This window comes from Quercus lobata, chromosome 1 (assembly GCF_001633185.2).
Source record: "Quercus lobata isolate SW786 chromosome 1, ValleyOak3.0 Primary Assembly, whole genome shotgun sequence".
NCBI classification, from domain to species: Eukaryota; Viridiplantae; Streptophyta; class Magnoliopsida; order Fagales; family Fagaceae; genus Quercus; species Quercus lobata.
The window spans coordinates 36567127-36580445 of record NC_044904.1 but is presented as its reverse complement, the minus strand read 5'-3'; the positions used below and the strand labels follow the sequence as shown (position 1 = coordinate 36580445).

Genomic DNA, 13319 nt, shown 5'->3' with positions numbered 1-13319 from the left:
TGTTGGTAATAAAATGCATTGTTTAATCTTAGGTGAACCAATGAGGAACATTGCCTAATAGACAAAGAAAGGAGCAGCTTTAATATCATGAGTTTTATATCCCAAACCTAGCAACCACTAAGAGTATAAAATACAGTGTTTAACTTTGTGAGGCCACAAAGGTCCATATTACGTCATCCATCACTAATGTGTAATATCAAAAAGGAAAATCACTTCCAGGAATTTGTCATAAGCAGTAAGCAGACTGGCAATAATTCTTTGCACTAAACAGAAGCAGAAAAACCATGAATCATTGATACAATGTTTAAATATTTAATTTCAAGTTGTTTGTACCAAAGGTGACTTCCGTTTTGGCTTCTGCCTACATAAGTATGAAATATACTAAACGTGAACAAATCTTGCTTTCTTGTGTTAGAAGTCTTTTTGCTTCTTGGCAAAATTTAAAGAAAAGAATATGCTTAATAATTCATTGAGAAAAAAATATATCTTAAAGACTATTATTTATTTATTTATTTTCCTTCTAATACTCCAAATGGCAATGCTAATGACTTTTTGTATGCATCCCATAGGGAAAGTAGCTTATAGTATAAATGTCATATTTGGTCCTTAAAGTTTTATCCAATTTTTCTTAAGTTTTAAAAATACATAATTGGATGGCATATAGCATGCATTTTGATCTAATGGCATATATCATGCATTTTGTTTCAAGTTGCATTTAAAAGGATGTCATGGTTCAAACTTAGCATTCCTAGTCTGCGAGACCACCACTCGTCGGTACTTCGTTCCGCTTAGGGCATGTTCTTCGGTTATGCCCCTCTTGGTCACACAACCTGCATTGCACCTTCCTTCCCCCTTCCTTCCATGGTGTGGTTCTCGGCCGTTTCCTACCCTCGTCCATCTCATTCCTAATTCATGTTGAGACAAGGCGACCTTTCTCTAGGATTAATCGGGGGTTAGGGAGGACCTTTCGAGTTTCTTTAGGATTCGACCATGATAATCTATCTTTCAATGCAGGGAAAACGAGAGCATAGCTTCGGAACAGTGTGTCCACGCTATAGCATGGGTCAATGTACTGCTCTGCATCATGGCGATACCTAATACAAATTGCAATGACATGTGAACATGGTATCTTGTACAGTTTCATTTCTGACATGTGCAAGTTCTCTGCAGCAGATTAACTCCATGCGTGTGATCCCCATGTCCAGTAGTTCCTGGATTATGCGGTGTATCTACTTGATATGATTGTTGTTGTGTGCTCAATCTCGTCACCTTGTGATGCTCCACCTTCGCCTTATTTCTCATGAAGATATCCAAGGCATATTTAGTCCATTTTTTTCCTGAATTCAACTGCTCCATGCTTTTATTGCGACGATCATCGAAGTAAGCATTCAATTTGAACCTTGTGTATTTCACCATTGCTGTAATGAGCAGGCTACAAGCATCCTTTAGAACACCATTGAAGCACTCAGAGACATTTGTAGTCATCGCCCCATAATGGTAACCCTTGTCAAAAGTTAGAGCCCATTTCGTGCTTAATCTTGTCACCCTGTGATGCTCCGCCTTCACCTTATTTCTCATGAAGATATCCAAGGCATATTTAGTCCATTTTTTTCCTGAATTCAACTGCTCTATGCTCTTATTGCGACAATTATCGAAGTAAGCATTCAGTTTGAACCATGTGTATTTCACCATTACCGTAATGGGCAAGTTACGAGTACCCTTTAGAACACCATTGAAGCACTTGGAGACATTTGTAGTCATCGCCCCATAACGGTAGCCCTTGTCAAAAGTTAGAGTCAATTTCTCTTTGGGCACATCCTTCAGATATTGGTGCGCATCCCGATTGACATTCTCAATTAAATCGAAGGTGGTATTGAACTTTCGCTCCTGGGTAGCACTTGCTACCCTCTATACTAGATTCTTTAAAGTTTTATTGTTCCATCTAGTGTTGACGTTACTGCATAGATGACGAAGGCAGTAATGATGTTTTGTCATGAGAGGCCGCAGGGAAAAGTCTCGATTAGTGTCTCTAAAGATAGCTTGTATCACAGGGTGTCTGTCAGATATGACACACAAGTGTCTCCGATCGGTAACATACCTTCTTATACAAGCCAAGAACCAACCCCAAGTCTCTATGTTCTCACTCTCGACAACGGCGAAGGCTAGTGGATAAATCTTATTATTAGCATCTATCGCCAATGCAATCATCAATTTCCCTTTATATTTTCCATAGAGGTGGGTTGCATCAATGCTAATCACAGGCCTAAACTTCTTGAACCCAACAATACAAGGACAAAACGCCCAAAATACAAACTTGAATGTACAAGTTCCTCATTCATAATTATTGTCCACTAGTAACTTATACTTTGTACCCGGACTTGCATCCTTAAGTCTTGCCAAAAAACACGGCAACTTTGCATAAGACTCCTTAAAATCCTCGTATATAGCTGCAATGGCCTTTTGTTTGGCATCCCATACCTTGTATGTGAACCATAATGATTACGTTAGAAATGAATACAAGTTAAATAATTATAGTTGAAGAAAAAAAATCAAGACTTGTAAGGCTATAAGATGAAGATAATATTTCTTTCTCTTTATTCCTTTTTTTCTTTTTCTTCTTCAATTTCAATTTTCATAATATAAAGTATTCATGAGTTTTGGGAAAAAATATCATGCTTATACTTCATAGAAGACTGATGTCTCTACATTGTATTGAAAAAAGAATGCAAGTTAAAGAATACCTTGTAGTGAGACACTTCGTGTTTTAAGTTTGCCAAAGCAACGTGGCGTAAGTTCTTTATCTTATACGCAAGGTCTTCTCGTATATTGCGCTCAAGTACATATGCTAGGAATGACGAATCAATCATCCGACCATCATAAGCATTCTGAATTTTGTCGCACGTGTGAGGGCCTTTGCATTTTGCGATCTTCCAAACATTGTCCCCCTTGCAACAAATTGCACGGACTGACCATGTACAGGAATCATCCTCACAACTCACCATAAGCCTCTCTGAGTCTGAATGCTCAATTTTGAAGCTAAAATTCTCTCGCACTGCATACCAGGTCAACGCATGTCGCACTGCCAATTTAGTCGCGAATACCATCACTTTCATTGGTTGCTCCCCAGGCGTCCAACTTGGTACTTCCGCTTGCATAACCGGTGATGGATTAAACATATTATCCCAAGTGTTTTTGGTGAACCATTCCGGCATAGGATTGGGATCGGGGCATATGTCTCTATTCTCTTCTACAACCACATCTTCGATATGATCAACATCCTCATGTTCACCCATGGTATCTAGGAACTCCTCGAAGTCATCCCTAGTAACATCAATATGGGTTGCATCATCACCAAGTCTGTGATCATCTTCATTTTCGGATGTGCCCCCATGTAGCTCATCATGCATTTCTTGGGGCCTTTCCTCCTCCTCAGTTGAGTTCACATGGGGAAATGTCTGCCATGGTTCACTGCCATACCCATCTCTCTACACACCCTTGATAAGACTGTAATGGTATTGAGTTGATGTGCTCATCTATAGTTCCATCCAAAACAGTATGTTGTGAACCCTCTTCAGCCTCTATTATGGTAGGCTCAACAGGACATAGAGCTCCGAAACAACGAATCCTTTCACCACCATTTGTTCAACAACTTCCCACATCATCTTCACTTCGGTGCCACTCGATAATTGTAGTGAATTGTAGAAAACCTGGGTGCCTACAACCAGTTGAGGTGCTCGATACACGATAGAAATGTTATGCCTAGACTGGTCTAACCTCATCGCCTTTAATATTCTTTGTTGCAAGTTCATAAGGCCTATCTCACGCTTCACCTTAACACATTTTTGCTTTTGGTTTGAGCCTTGGTATGACAACCCATGCAACTCATGATAATACGTCTCTCCATTGTAGTACACATAGAAAAAGTGAAAATCCATCACCGATCTGTTATTAACAATATTAAAAGTTGTCATAATCTATAAATAGTTACATACATTTGGCGTATGATAAAAATAATTTATATTCAAACTCAACCTCCTTAACTTTGTGTATAGACATATAAATAATTGAATCTCAATCATAATGTGCACTTAACCATATATATATATTTTATACACATATAAAATAATAAAAAGGTCAACCATTTCGACTTTATTTTATTAAGCTAATTTCTTTGTTGAGTAATGAATTCATATTATTATGAACACTCTTATTACTGTAAAAGTCAACAAAATAGATTATTATCTCTATCTATCAACCGATGAGTTTTATACAATTAAGCCACACGCAGGGCGGAGCCAGAAGGGGGTGAGTGGGGCACCTGCCCCCCCTGACTCCTCCTAAAAAGTCTATTATATATATGCTTATGTAAAGTGAGTTTCCTTCTGGCATAGAATAGAAAAACAAGGAAATAGTTTTCCAAAACAAACTATACAAACATCACATGAAATGAATAATAAAATAACAAATCTTCCAATTGAGAAAGTTTAGAGACACAACAAAATCTCACAATATTTTCACAATACTCTTATTTTTTGTTGAGATGAATCTTAAAATAATTTATTTTATTTTATTTTATTCTGACCAATGATGTACTAACACCTTAATTTATTGTAAAAATATTGTGAGATTTTGTGGTGTTACGAAAACAACTCCTTCCACTTTAAACAATCTGACACAATAAATGCCACCAAACTAAAATTGTTAAAGTTGATTACACTTTTGACCAATATTAACTCTTTTTATCTTTTTCTTTTTGTACTTACCTAAATTTACTTCTTTTCTCATTGAAGTTATGCCCGTGGAGCTCTAATTACACATAATAATAATAATAATAATAATAATAATAATAATAATGTTGTCTCGTATGGTACTAAAGCATTAAAATGTCCATTACTTTTTTCTCCTTCATCTCTTGCATCTTCATAGTTTCAAAATTTGAGTTTCTACCATAAATCCAAAATTTTAAATTTGCTTATTCTTTTTTTTTTTTGAGAAAGTTAAATTTGCTTATTCTGAAGGCATTGTTGGATTGAATATTTTCAAAGGATTTGCTTAATTTTATTGTGTTTACACCACTATGTGTATGTGTGTAACTTACAAAATAATCTTATTATGCATGCTCTCTATTTGCTATCATATGGTCAAGCTTGATTCTTTTATATTTGTGTTCCATTTGTTTTGACAAAATAGTTATATATATATATATATATATATATATATTAGCAATTGTACATAGTTAATATTGCAAATCTCATTACATGAAACTCATGCATAAAAATCTCATATGAACACAATCTAAAAACTAAGCATTTAAGTCATGCATAAAAATCTCATATTGTAAACACAATCTAAAAACTAAGAATTTAACTATTACCTCTATGTACTGGTCACAACAGGGTTGGCCCAAAGGTTAAATGGACAGCACGTTGATGTATGGAGACACTGACATGGTGACCCAACAGTAAAGTTTCTACTTCTAGTTTCTGACTCACACATGGACTTGGAATGAGAGAGTTTTCGACTTACACATGGACTTGGAAAGAGAGAGCTACTAAAAATAGCTTAAAGCTGATGTTATGTTTTTTGTTAAAAGGTACTCGAGCTCAAAGAACTCAAGTACCATTCATTATGCATTTACTACGATGGTTGGTGCCAGTAAGTAGGTGTGCAATAAGTGTGGCACATGGTACTCGAGTATATAATATGCAAAAGAGAAAATGATGCAAATTCATACTCGAGTTTTACGAACTCGAGTACTGTAGAGGTACTCGAGTATACCAAACTCGAGTATGGCTTGGTCTATCCACAATACACATGCAGATTGATACTCGTGCTTGTTGGACTCGTGTACTGAGCAGTATCCGAGTCCAGCAAACTTGAGTATGGCTTGGCTATGTCCAGCAATGTTAGTTTTGAATATTTGTGTAACTTTGAATGGTAGGAATTAAAGTAATAGAATTTTGAATATTATTTTTTTACTAGTAACTTTGGATGGTAGGAATGGCTGTGCAGGTGATGGTTGTACAGATCTAATTAGATAGTTTCTTATTGTTCCTCAACAGGTGTGCTCTCTAACTTGCACACCATCACATCCATGGGGGGTTGTTGCTATTGTTCCAAAACAACAAATTTTAGCCACTCCACCCAAGGTGCATTTGACCTTCTCAATTTAACACTATGATTGGATGATTTAACCCTATATTTGGATGGAGGAAAATGAGGGGAGAGGTATGCACATTATGAAAATTTGCTCAACTTCAATATATCGATATATACAATGTAGTATATACAATTCCAGGGTTGAAAGAATTGCATAAATGAAATGGTTAGTATTCTACTTCTACATCTTCACAAAAAATTTGCATGGCTAAAATGGTATTCTAGAAAAAAAAAAATAATAATAATAATAATAGGGGTGAAAGGATACAACTAGACAATCAGAAAAGGAACATTACCAACTAGAGAACTAAATCCTATTACATCACCATTCATACATTTAAGTTGTACAAGAACTCGAGTACATTTCAGACTTCAGCAATTTCAACCATAACATTATCATCCACAACATTGGTTTGAAGTTTGAAGTCCTCTTATCTCCAAGGCAACTCAGAGTTCTGCTGAACAGCTTTAGTTCCCCAGTGATCAAATATCCTTCAAGCTATGAAACAAAGAATTAGATGATGAACATATTTCCTATAATAACAAATAATAAACAGAAAGCAATAACAGCGCCAAATTGATAAAGGACAGCACGAGGAAGTCCTAATGAACAGAACCAGAAAGTGTGTACAAAAATAGAAAATCTTGTTCATATACACCATATATAAACTAGTCCGTCTAAATTTTATAACACGTGATAAACATAAGAAGGCCAAAGGAAGTTGCTTTTACATAAAGAAGAATATGATCTCCTTCTGCAACAAATCAGGTCTATGTGAACAACTAGATCCACAAGAATTGATAAAATGTAAACTAGATCTCACTTTCATGGTCACCGTAAACATTAGCAAGCACTCCAAAGCAAGTAGGACCTAGGAGCACATAAAAAAGTAATGCATCCACTGGCAGCCTATGTCAAAATATGCCTACTGAAAGGTAAGCTAAATCAGGGTCAGTTCTAGCACGGTACATTCATAGTGGCCCACTAACTCTATTTAGCATAGCTTATGCTTAATTGTTCACTCTGGGTTACTGTCTATAGCAGTATGGCCCAATGGAAATATAATTTAGTATGCTTAACAGGGCACAGAAAATTCCAAACCAATTTCACTTTAAATGAATAATTTCAGCATGGCAGGATAAATGAAACATATTTCCAAGTCTGCCTGATTGGGCAAACAATGGGAATGTTAAGAATTTTCTCCCTCTCTTTGATAAGTAAGAAATTTATTAGAGAAAATCTACATTTGATGTATAAACTAGATCCTCTAAACAGAATATAATTGAAAATTCAATAAAATTCAAGAAAGAATCCATGCAATATTGCCTAGTGCACACAGCCAATCATACAACGGGCTAGGAAAATGGTTTTGAGTGAGTTTCCATCTAGCTCAGCATCCTCACCTTTTTCCTCTCCCTCCAAAACATTAATAGTATAGTGGTGGGTTACACCTGCCGAAGCTCATGTGACAGGTTATCTTGAGTAAATCCACATAAACAGTTATAGTACTGCCCGAATAACTATGTGAAAGAAGGCAAATGAAAGATGAAGCAACATCTCCTCTCCACCCTCCCTTTACTTCTTTGAGGGGAGAAGCATCTCCTCCTTTTATTTTCTTAATTAGTAACGTCTCATCCTTCAGAGTGATCTATAAAGTTTAATGTAGTAACTTTGATGCCGTTGATATTAAGGTTTCTAAAAGCTACAGATATTTTCACAAATCATCTTTAAAAAAAATACTAATTTATTAAAAATTCAAGAAACTGCATCAATGTGGTACTAGTTTTGAACTTCCACTTGACATATTTCTTTCGAGGGAACTATGGTGCAAAAATCAGTGACGTAATGGTGATGTCATAAGTCATAACCACATTCTGACTCCATTCAAGTAGACTGTACTCTTTCATTTTAAAAAGAAATAAGTAATAATAATAATTATAATAATTTTTAATGAGGCTAGACTTAAGGGAGTCTTTTGGGTAAAAATTGCAAAATTTAAAGTTAATTTGCATTATAGCTACTGTTCGAAGTTAATTGGGAAAGTGAGGAGAGAGATTGAATTATCGGCAATGGCGAATTGCCGAAATTGCCAGCCAAAATTGTTGGAGAAAAAAATTGCAGGAGAAAAGAAGAATAATTGGTTATTGCCGAAATTCAAATTGCCGAAAAGAACCTGTTTTCGTAAATGTAAATAAAAAATAAAAAATTAAAAAATTAAAAAAAAAAAGAAAAAGAGAAAAGGATTAGGCAATTCCATTGCCGTAATAGGAGGAAATAATCAGCAATAGCGTTGCCGTAAATGTAAATAAATAAATAAATAAAAAGAAATTGGGGAAAAATTTGAAAAAATAATTTTCCCTATTTCAGCAATAGCGTTGCCGTAGGAGAAAACAGCAATGGGAGAAATTGAGAAAAAATTAAATAATTTTCCCCTATTTTGCCGTAAATGTAAATAAATAAATAAATAAATAAAAAAGAGAAAACAGCAATGGGATTGCCGAAAATGTGGGGAAAAAAAAAAATTTTCCCAAACAATTTCGGCAATTTTTGTTTGGGAAAAAAATTTTTTTTTTTCCCCACAATTTCGGCAATGGCATTGCCGAAATTGTTGGGGAAAAATTTTTTTTTTTCCCCCACATTGCCGAAATTGTTGGGGAAAAATTTTTTTTTTCGGCAGTCCCTGAAATTGTGGGAAAGAAAGGAAAAAAGGATTACGGCAATAGCGTTGCCAATATTACAAAAGGATTAAAAATGAAAACGGCAATTGGATTGCCGAAAATGTGGGAAAATTTCGGCAGTGCCATTGCTGAAAAAAAAAAAAGAAGAAAAATTGTGGTAATGGTATTGTCGAAATAGGGGGAAAAAATTTGTGACAAATTAATTGTGGCAATGGTATTGTCGAAATAGGAAAAAAAATTTTGTGACAATCTAATTGCCGAAAATGTGAGAAAAAAAGAATTGTGGCAATGGTATTGCCGAAATAGAGGAGAGAGATATAAAAAAAGTACGCATATTATTCTTTCAATATATTTTTGACTGAACCAGTTTGGTTTGTCACGTTCTTTTAGAAATAGATAAGGATAGATTCAAGTACACTTTTTCTAAAGTGCACGCTGTAAACAAAAACAAAAAAAAAGTACATAGATTCTTATAGAACGAAAAAATGACTGATGTGCACGCTGTAAACAAAAAAAACAAAGAAAGTACGGATTCTTACCATAGAAAAGAAAAAATGATTGATGTGCATACTATAAACCAAAAAAAGTAAAGAAAGTACCTAGATTCTTACAATATAGAAGAAAAAAATTATTGATGTGTACACAGTAAACCAAAAAAGCAAAGAAAGTACATATATTCTTACACTACGGAAAAAAAATGATTGATGTGCACGCTTTAAAAAAAAAAACAAAGAAAGTACATAGATTCTTACAGTGGACTTTCCTTCGTTGTAAACAAAAAAAAGTAAAGAAAGTAAACCAAAAAAGACAAAGATTCAATCAACCAATCACCTCAACTCCTCATCTCATTTGATTTTTATTCTCTGCAGAAAATATATTTTGCCACACGTAAATCTTTAACGTGATTCTTTTTTGTCTACTCCTCATCTCATCTCACCTCATCTCCATTCTTTTTTGTCTGCTCCTCGTCTCATCTGACTTATATTCTCTGCAGAAAATAAATTTTACCACGCCTAAATCTTTCTTTTTTGTCTTTTTATTGTTCAATTGGTAATAAAAGAGAAGATAAGTGTGAAGTAGAATTGCATCTCATCACAATTCCTCAGGCTGCAAAGTTATTCTTTTACTTTGTTTCAGTGTGCCACAACTAAGGATTGTAAGTTTTTTGTTAATGTAAGTTTTTTTGCTTTGCTTATTAACTTATAGCTCTAGAAATTAACAAATTTATTATTATTGTATAAACATGTGCTTTGTAAATATTAGAAGCATTAACATTGTAAAATATTATGTATTGTTGTAATTGTAATTAATATTATTTGTATACCTATGATTATGATAATTGTTGTTGTTGTTGTTGTTGCTCTTGTTATTCAAATTTTAGATTAATGAATTATTTTTTATGGTTATCTGATTGTGTGTTTTTTTTTTTTTTTTTGCAAGTATCACTCTATAATTCTCACTCTTTTAGTTGGCATCACAATTGTGGTAAGCATCTCAATTATAGTTAATACTAATTATTGTGTGTATGATTATTTTTGCTAAAACTATTAATATTATTATTATTATTATTATTAAAAATTTTGCTTCATAAATCCTTTATTTGAGTTTCTTTCAATTTTGTTGTAGATATATTTGAAATGGAGCAACAATACCACATCTCTAATGATGCAATGGAAGGCAATGTACGTTGCAAGATCCAAATTTATTAATGTCCTAATAATATATACAATTATTCAATTTACATGAAAATAATTTATACATTAGCAATATAACATTGTATATTTTTTTTTAAACAAAAATTCAGGTTTCCACCTTACGAGTGCGACCTCAATCGTTTGCACCCCTCCCGCAGTTAGGCGAGCGTATCGCCCCATATTTGCATCAATGTAGATTATACCGTGTTACCCGCCTACCACATATGGATATTGATTAGAGTCTTATCACTTCTTTGGTAGAGAGATGGCAATGTAGCACCCATACATTTCACCTACCTAATTGTGAAATGACTATAACTCTACAGGATATAGCAATCCTTACAGGATTGCCTATTGATGGCAATGCAGTGTGCGAGCCAATAAATTTGACTTGGAGTACAGAATGTCGTAATTTACTTGGGGTGACACCACCTGAAACAGCATTGAAATTTGGTGGCCTTAAAATAACATGGGTAAGGGATACATTCTCAAACCTACCAGAGGGTGCCAATGCTATAACAACCCAACAGCATGCTAGGGCATACATGTTTCAGGTTTTGGATTTACTATTTGGAAATAAGAGCCAAAGTAGATTGCATTGCTGCTTTCTCAAGCTGTTAGACGACTTTGGTGTAGCTGGGGAATATAGCTGGGGTAGTGCTACACTAGCTTACCTTTATAAAGAGCTGTGTACTGCTGCTATTAAAAAAAGCATGGAGATTGCAGGTCCTGTTTTCATATTACAATTATGGGCGTGGGAGCATCTTCCATATCTGACCCCAATTCCAATAAATCCAACAAATTTAAATGGCGACGACCCATACGGTTGTAGGTATAATATTTACTTTTTATTTCTATACAATTTTGTAATCCTTGATACTTCCAAACCCTAAATATTGTATGACAATCATTAATTGTGTATAGGTGGGATACCAAAAGAACATTCACTCATACACCAACGCATGTTTTGCGTTCATACCGTTCTTATCACGATACACATAATAATAAACAGGTAATATATCACAATGCATCAATGGTTAATTTACTAGTTATATTATTGTCTTGATTGATTATAACATAGTTATTGTAATTGGAATTGCAGGTTGTTTGGACACCATACGATAACTATATGCATCCATGGTGTCTTGCAGAAAGAAATATATGGACTACAACAGCGCCATTGTTGTGCTTCCAAATTGTAGAGTATTACCACCCAGAAAGAGTCATGCAACAGTTTGGGTTGTTGCAAAGATGTCCAAGGTGGTCTACAGACAATTTGGATAAATCTGTGCATTGTGTAAAGTTGACAGGAAAGTCCACTGTCAATTGGAGAAGGCAGCATGACCAATACTACGAGCGTTGGAATATGCGAGCTGAACTTCTAGTTGGAGATGACCATTTTGATTCAAGTGTGGACTACGCAACATGGTACCAGCAAAATGGTCACCTATTCACAACACCAGAGGCGGCTGCCCATATATACCAGGTTATTATTTTAGCTTTTTCGATAATACTGCACTAATATTGATAACAAGTTATTTACACATCCAAATACTGCACTAATATTGATAACAAATTATTATTTTCACCTTTTCAATATTACTGCACTAATAAATGCTATTTTCTTTTTTCTGCGGCAGCAAACTGAGGTCAATAAAATGTTAAATTTAGCTGTTGCAAATCAACAGAGGAATGATCTCACAGCACAGCAAGTCCTTCCACCAATAGTAGAGGGCCTTACTCGACTGAAGTTATCAATGGAAGCAAATATTTCCTCCGTCCCTACTGAAAGGGTGACAAACTTCGGGCGACGACAAAGGCGCCAAGGAAGACAGCCGCAAACCTATACTGAAACCCACTCATCTACCTCTGCACAACGTGGACAATGCCGAAATGATGATGCCGGACCATCCACCTCCGCACAACACAATATGTACAGCTCTACCCAAGCTGGGCCATCAACATTTGCTGGTAATGAGCCAACCACCTTCAGTGAGTATAATCCAATTAATGTCAACGAGTATTGCATGAATTTATATCAACAAATTGGGTCATCCACTTCCATAGGACAAGGATTTGAGGGTTTGTTTAGCTATGACCAGTATCCCCAACCTAATTCAACACCTCCCTCCTATCACCCATCGCCACCTCCATCTTATGCTGGGCAATACAATTATGGCCAAGATAGCCAGTACAACTATGATTTCTGCACACCACAACCTTCCCAACCACCCCCTCATGTTGGTGATTTTTGTACACCACAAAATACATGGGTATGTGCTCCAAACTCCGAAGAAGAGGCCTCTGTAACAGACTCTGAGGAAGATGCCTCAAATGAGGATAGTGGGGAAGATGCAGAAGATACCCAAGAGATGGAGGTGTCTTCAGATAATGAAGATGATGACTATGGTAATTATCAAACGGAGGTTGATATTAGAACACAGCCGAGGCTCATGGGGAGAAGTCCTGTGCAAGCACGAAGGTACCCACAACGAGAAAATAGGCATCCTCCATGTTGTGGAACGCAACAAAAATTGAATGTACCTCATCGTCGCAATCACTAGTCAATGTAAAATGACTGTTTATTAAAAATGATCCAAAATAAGTATTATCATTATTTATGCATCATTGTAGCAAAAAATATTATGCCTAAATAGTATACATAGCACATTATACTACTAACCGTAAGACCTTTGTGAAAACAAGAAATGTGTACATTTTTCCTTTGGTAAATCTTTTTTCCTTTGCATGATGGCTACTGTGGTGTACATTTTTATTTTCATTCTC

General features: G+C 35.3%; 1 long non-coding RNA gene across 1 annotated transcript in view; it reads right to left on the bottom strand.

Moving 5' to 3' along the window:
* Positions 1-6334: 6334 nt before the first annotated feature.
* The window catches only part of LOC115952245, a 9837-nt gene continuing 2852 nt past the window's right edge, over positions 6335-13319 (bottom strand). Inside the window, exon 3 of the long non-coding RNA XR_004083325.1 lies at positions 6335-6658. This is a non-coding gene — a long non-coding RNA (uncharacterized LOC115952245). The remainder of the gene's footprint in view (positions 6659-13319) is intronic.